Below are 6,783 nucleotides of genomic sequence, written 5' to 3' on the forward strand. Positions count from 1 at the left end.
TTGTCTGTGAGTCCAGTTTCAGGGGATACACAATCATCTTCTGGCCTCCCATGGTGACAGGCACACATGGGCACACTGATGTATATGCAAGAAAAACACTCGTCATGAAAATGAAATAAATAAAATTTAGTGTGTACTTGACTGACATTTTTACTCTAGTGAATACCATGGGGTTGAAAGAATCATTTTATGACCCTGGAAGCAATAGCAGGTATGATGAAGTCCCAAGGTGTCTTTGCATCATTATTTTGAGAATAAAAATTGTGGGTTCTTTCTTACCAGTCATAGTGAAACTGATAAATTGAAGTATTTAATGTAATGAATGAAGGCTTTCTTCATAAACTTGGACAAAACAAAAAAAATCAACAAAAAATTGCTTTTCATAACTGAATACTTAGTGGAGTACACATGTCATGCGTGTCTATTTTATCTATCATTGAGCAATTGTATTTCCTTGTTGGTGACTTTTAATTGTATTAATAGAAAATGGATACATTAAAACATAGGTTGTGAGTCAGTCCTCGTCTTTTGCTTCATCCCTAAATTTTGAGATTTCCTATCAATCCTATATGTGGTTTCTGCACTTTATCTCCATGAGCCTTACTCCTACACTGATTCCAGTTTTTTTCTTTAGGAGCAAGAGATTCGAGTCTATAGAACAAATTTCGGGATCTAACTTGAAGGAAAATGCAGGAAAGAAATGACAGATATACGAAGAAGTGAATGAGTGAACCCTAGATTCTAGGTTATTGACATGCCAAGGTTCTAAACCTAAAATGAAATAGGTTTATCCCAGAACGAAGTATTTTAAGGTGTTTATTGCTTTTTTAGAAATAAATAAATGAATAATAAAAAATGTATTCTCTGTTGTTGTTTTCTTATTTTGCTTGATTGTTTTTGTTCATTGGTTGGTTTTTGGGTTTGAGAGTAGCTCTCTTTGGTTAGCATTCGCTGCGCTAGCACTAGCGCTCTGGAGTAGGTGACTGTACTTCAGTGAATTTCTTGCTTAGGCTTCAGGATTTCTGGATGTAAAAATGCCTGCCACCGTGTCTGGAAAGCTCGTTTGGCTTTGAGTCATGGTCTCACCATGTAAACCCGAATGGCTTTTTATTTTTTTATTTTTTTTTTTTTTTGGTTTTTCGAGACAGGGTTTCTCTGTGGCTTTGGAGCCTGTCCTGGAACTAGCTCTGTAGACCAGGCTGGTCTCGAACTCACAGAGATCCGCCTGCCTCTGCTTCCCAAGTGCTGGGATTAAAGGCGTGCGCCACCACCGCCCGGCCCGAATGGCTTTTAATTCACAAAACTCTGCCCTCCCCAAGCGTGCTGCCACCAAATGTTTGAAACCGCTATTTCCTAAACGTTTTAGATACTTTAGGCTGAAGGGGCGGAGTGAGTAGAGCTCGCCAATCAGGGACAGCTTCACTAAATGGAGTGAACTGTCCAATGAGCAGCGTGGATAGTCATAGCGTGCTTCCCGGAGAACCTTTTCAAAGTGTGGTCTAGTAGAGGGAATCCTTGTGAAGACTTATTTGGGGCGGCCCTGTGTTCTGCTGACTGCAGGCCTCTGGGGAGGAAACTGAGACCCATCAGAAGTACAAAATGGTGAGTGCGCTTTGGGCTCCTGGAATCCTGCCTGGCGAGTTTGGGACAGTAGCTTCTCTGTGGCTCCAACAGCGAGATTTCTCCCTGGTGCTTCGCAGGCCACTGGAAGGCGGTATTCTGTCCCAGCAATGTCTATGCCAATACTGTTTAATTGTGCAGCCCACAGGCAGCCTTGAGGCCCTAGTCTCCGGCTTTTCTGGCCTGGTGAAGCTGCTTACCCTCAGTCGCCAGCCATCTTGGGTGCATCCACGCCGGACATGCATTTAAAAAGATTTTCAGCACTGGCGATGCTGAGTCCAGGCTGTACTGTCGTGCGTTTCTCATAGTTTCGTTCTCCTCTTGTGCCTGGCTTTGGGCTGATTTATGTTTTCGGGTATCACACTGGAGTTCGTTCCTTTCCTTCACTCCCCTCCCTAGTCTGCCTCAGAATTGATCCCCATGCCTCCCCGTGTGAATGAAGTTTGCCATAAAGTTGTGTCTAACTCCCTATCACCATATCCGGCATAGATTTTGCAAGTTTCTTTTTTTCTAATGATATTGTAGGAGATTTTTTTCCTTGTTCTTCTGACTGCACTTTTTCAAAATTATCGTTCTGAAGACAGAGACATTTAAATTTGCTTCATGTTTTATTTGTTTGCAGCGGGTTTTTTTTTTAGCCTCAAATTAGAATTTTGTAAAGCTGCAGAATGTGGAAAGGTCGGCGGGACTTGAGAGTTTTATGGTAGTGGCATGGTATTTTTGTTGCTGCTGCTTGTTTGGATGTAGGCTAATTTAGAAAGAAAGGATTGGCAGTGTCAATTCTGTAACAAGTAATGTAGAGTGTTGCAGCCTTGGGGAAAATATTAGTATTTCTTCTCTTTCCTTTAGCCTCTAGTTAGCTGGGTTTGGTAGATAATGTAATATCTGTCTACTGGGGAAACTTTAGAATGTTCATCTCTGAGAAAAAGAGTGCTTTCTACCCAATGGAAAAAATTTTTTTGAACATTGCCTTGAGTACGGAAGTATTTATAATATATTTATTACTCTTATGTGTATAATTACTTTACTTTTCATTTTGCTAATTTATAGATAAGATATCACCTTTGCTTGATTTTTTTTTTTGTTGTTGTTGTTGTTTTTGGAGACAGGGTTTCTTTGTGTAATTTTGGAGCTCATATATATACTGTATAATTACATTTCCAGTAATATCCATTCACCTGCAAACGTCTTTTCACTTTTCTTCATTCCTGAGTGGGATTCAAATGAGGACATGAGCCACACATCCATGGTCCAGACGTCAGCCGATGGACATCCAGGCTGGTTCTTTCTTAACTATTGGCTCCAGAGCAGCAATGACCATGAGTGCGTGTATCTGCTGTAGTGTGTTATTAATTTATTCAATCTCTAGAAAATTAATCAGTTGGCATGTTTTCTTTTGCTCTCAATTACCATTCTCTCCCTTTCTCTTGGTTTTGTAAGACAGGGTTTCTCTGTGGCTTTGGAGCCTGTCCTGGAACTAGCTCTTGCAGACCAGGCTGGCATCGAACTCACAGAGGAGATCCACCTGCCTCTGCATCTTGAGTGCAAGGATTAAAGGTGTGCCATCAAGGCCTGGCACAATTCTGATTTAATATGTGGGTATGTTCTTAAATATCTTCTATATTGATAATAAATTTCATTTTGAAATATTTTGGTTATTGAGTTTCTTTATCGCTAAGGCTGTCCTTGAAGATGCCCCGTGCTTCAGCCTTTAGAGTGCAACTGTAGCAGCAATGTCTATTCACAGTCAGGGTGCGGTGATAATTCTCAGGATGTCTAAGAACTTTGTGTCTTGGAAAGTAAGTTCATGAGGACACTGCAGAAGGATGAACTTACCAAGAACATGAGTGTGGAGCTGGAAAACTAGTTCAGCAATTAAGAGCTCTTCTTATGTTCTTACAGAGAACCCAAGTTCTTTTCCCAGCACCCATGTTGGTATCTCTCAGTCACATATCTCTACCTTAAGAGAATCACACACACAGAAAGAATAATAATAATATATTAATATTATCAATATTACTATTTAAAAAGAATGGCAGCCTAATTCCTATGGCTTCTTTCTGTTAGAATGTCCCATTGCTCTAATTTTTTTTTTTTTTTTTTTTTTTTCGAGACAAGGTTTCGCTGTAATATTAGAGCCTGGCCTGCAACTACGCCTTTTAGACCAGGCTGGCCTTGAACTGAAGATCCACCTGCCCCTGCCTCCCGAGTGCTGGGATTAAAGGCGTGCACCACCACCACCCTGCTTTACTGCTCTAGTTCTGTTGATGTCCTCTGCGCTGCAGGGTTCACAGTAAAGGCAGTGAACACGTGTGAGAGGAAATGACCAAGAGACTCTGGCTCTTGCAGACAACTGTAGGGATAATTCTCTTCTTTCCTTTCATGTTGTGAGCGGTGAAGGAAGGGGAGGAGGAGGGCAAGAGGACGAGAATGCGCGTGAATGTAATTTATGCCCTTGTGTCCCATAGCATGTGTATGGAGATCACAGGACAACCTATTGTCACTCAGGGGACATGTACTTTAGTCCAGTCTCTGACAGTGAAAGCATGGTGAGTAGTGCACTTGTTAGCTGTATAAAGTGTTTTTTATAACTCGTTATCTTTAGGGTGTCAAAAGTAAATGGTTGCAAACTCTGTATTCGAAACTTAGACCAGGAAATTGAATGGGTTTGGTGTCAGTGTACTGGTAAATTTTTATTGCCAACCTGATAAAAATCTTGCATCATCTTGGAGAAGGGAGCTTCATTTTATGCCTGTATTGATCAGAGGAACCTCTGGCTATGTCCGCAAGGGGCTCTTTTGATTGATGGGGGGAGGGACTAGTACACAGTGGGCAGCACCATCCCTTTCCAGGTTGTCCTGGACTAAATAAGAAAGTTATCTAATCATGATCCAGTCAACAGGATACCTCTATTCAGCTTCTTCCATAGTTACTATTTATCTTCCTGCCTTGGATTTTCTAGTGTTGGATTTTGACATGGAAGTGTAAGCCAAATGAACCATTTCTTAGACTGTGTTACTTTTGAGTGTGTCATTTATCACAGCAACCAGAAGCAAGCTGAATCCCATAGTAATTTCAGAAAACTACCACAGGGCATAATCTTCAAAGATATTGTGCCACTATTTTATAAGAAACCAAATTTCAATTGTTTGAAGCTGAAACACCCATTAGTTATGGTAGCTGTGGTATAAGAAGAGAAATTTGTACAGCCTTCTGTCATTCTTTCCTTTTGCCTTTTGAAGAGAGGAGGATGTAGGTGTTTTATACTTTGTGTCCTTACAGTGATAGAATCAATGAATAGAGGTTGTATCTCCTCACCCCCAGTCTCAATTCCTGCTCACCCCATGTTTTCTCCAGAACTCTTGGGTGAGGTCTTGCCAGCGAACCTGTGCTACACAGATTTTGCATGGCTGGTGAGTTAATTCTGAGTCTAGAGGATTCTGTGTAGGGACTTGGGTGGGCTGTGCTGTTTTCTTTCTCTTGTGCTTCTCTTTGTGCTGACTTGGATTTTCCCTCCATCACCTTGGAGTTCTTTCTTCTCTTCTTCCCTCCCCTCCCCCACCTTATCATCCCAGAGTGTGTCCCCCATTCCCCCGTGTTGGAGAAGGTTCTAAAAAGTAGAGAATCTAGTCCTTTCAAGAAATTGTTCCAACAGTGGTTGGAATGTTAGGCATTTCCTTGGGATGGTCTCTTCTTGGGTGGTGCTCAGGTAATCTTAGATTATGGTCCCTCCGGCAACCAGATACTTCTTGCATGTAGTTATGTTGACTTTGATTCTATTTTTAATTCATTATTTTCCCCTTGTTTTCTTTGTGTTTTCACACTGTAGTCCTGGAACTCATTGTTTTGACCAGCCTAGCCTTAAACTCAGAGCTCACCCTCCTCTGCCTCAGGCATTCTGGGAGTAAAGTCTTTATTCTGTCTGTTTAGTGTTTTGAATATTATGTGGGGTGGGGACTTTTCTTTTTTTTATTCATTCTGTTTGGTATTCTGCAAGCTTCTTGTGTCTTCCTTTGCATATTTTTCTTTAGGTTGCCAAAGTTTCCTTTTATGATTTTGTTGAAAAAGTTTTCTGTGCTTTTGAGTTGGACTTCCTCTATCCCTGTTATTCTAAAGTTTGGTGTTTTTTTTTATGCTATCCGATTTTATTACATTTAATGTTTTCTTTGACCAATGACTCTATTTCCTCTTTTGTATCTTCAGAACTTGAAATTCTCTTCCATCCCCTGTGTTCTGCTGTTTGTGCTTGCATTTGTGGTTGCTGATCATTTTCTCATAGTTTTCATTTCCAGAATTCCCTTGGTTTGTGCTTTCTTTATTGTCTCCATTTCATTTTTCAAGTCTTGAATTGTTTCTTTCACCAGTTTGGTTGCTTTTTCTTGGTTTTCCTTAAGGGATTTGTGGATTTCTTGTAATTTTTTCTTTGTCTCTTCCTCCATTTCTTTGAGGGAATTTTTCACTTTTTTCATAAAGAGCCTCAAACATTCTCCTAAAGTTATTTTTTAGGTCATTTTCTCCTTCTTCAACTAAGTTTGGTGTACAGGTCTTGCTGTTTGATAGCCACTAGTTTTTGTTTGTGTCCTAATGCTCTTTGTGTGGTGGAGTGTGTTCTTACCTTGTCTTCCTATCGTTTCCTCTGATTGTTGTAGTTGCAGCTGTGTATCTGGTGATCAATCTTCCAGGTGTCAGTGGATTCAAGGCTCAGATGGTTGATCCTCTTGGTGCAGTCGGGCTACAGGTGCCAGTTGTTGGGTCCAGTGGGGTTGTTCAAAGATGAGAACACCACTAAGTCTAGAAAACCTAAAGCAAACTTTATTCCAGAAACCAGATTCCAAAAAAAGCAGGGGCAAACTTAATAAAAATGAAATAAAATAAAAAATACCACGGGGCAAAGCTTATCAGCTAGCTGAGACCACAGACAGTTCAGTCTTCTGACACTGTGACATAGACTAGTTTCTGAACCTACTGTTGTACTAAGGGCACCAAACATTAGGTCTGGACAAAGAATTTTTCAACCTTGCCCTGACCAGTGAGTTATTCAAGGGAGACTCTAAAGAGGGGAGTGAATTCTTATGTCAATTGGTAACTAGGCAGCTATCATGAAATATGTTTCAGTTGAGAATACAGAGAAAGCACTAAATGCAAGAAAACAGATGTCTTTAG

General features: G+C 40.6%; 1 protein-coding gene across 1 annotated transcript in view; it reads left to right on the top strand.

Annotated features, from left to right (window-relative positions):
• Positions 1–1,657: 1,657 nt before the first annotated feature.
• Positions 1,658–6,783, top strand: part of LOC101979216 (zinc finger protein 709-like) — a 55,816-nt gene continuing 50,690 nt past the window's right edge. Inside the window, exon 1 of the mRNA XM_026785853.1 lies at positions 1,658–1,714. The gene's annotated coding sequence lies outside the window, so the exon portion shown is untranslated. The remainder of the gene's footprint in view (positions 1,715–6,783) is intronic.

This window comes from Microtus ochrogaster, linkage group LG3, assembly GCF_000317375.1.
Source record: "Microtus ochrogaster isolate Prairie Vole_2 linkage group LG3, MicOch1.0, whole genome shotgun sequence".
NCBI lineage: Eukaryota > Metazoa > Chordata > Mammalia > Rodentia > Cricetidae > Microtus > Microtus ochrogaster.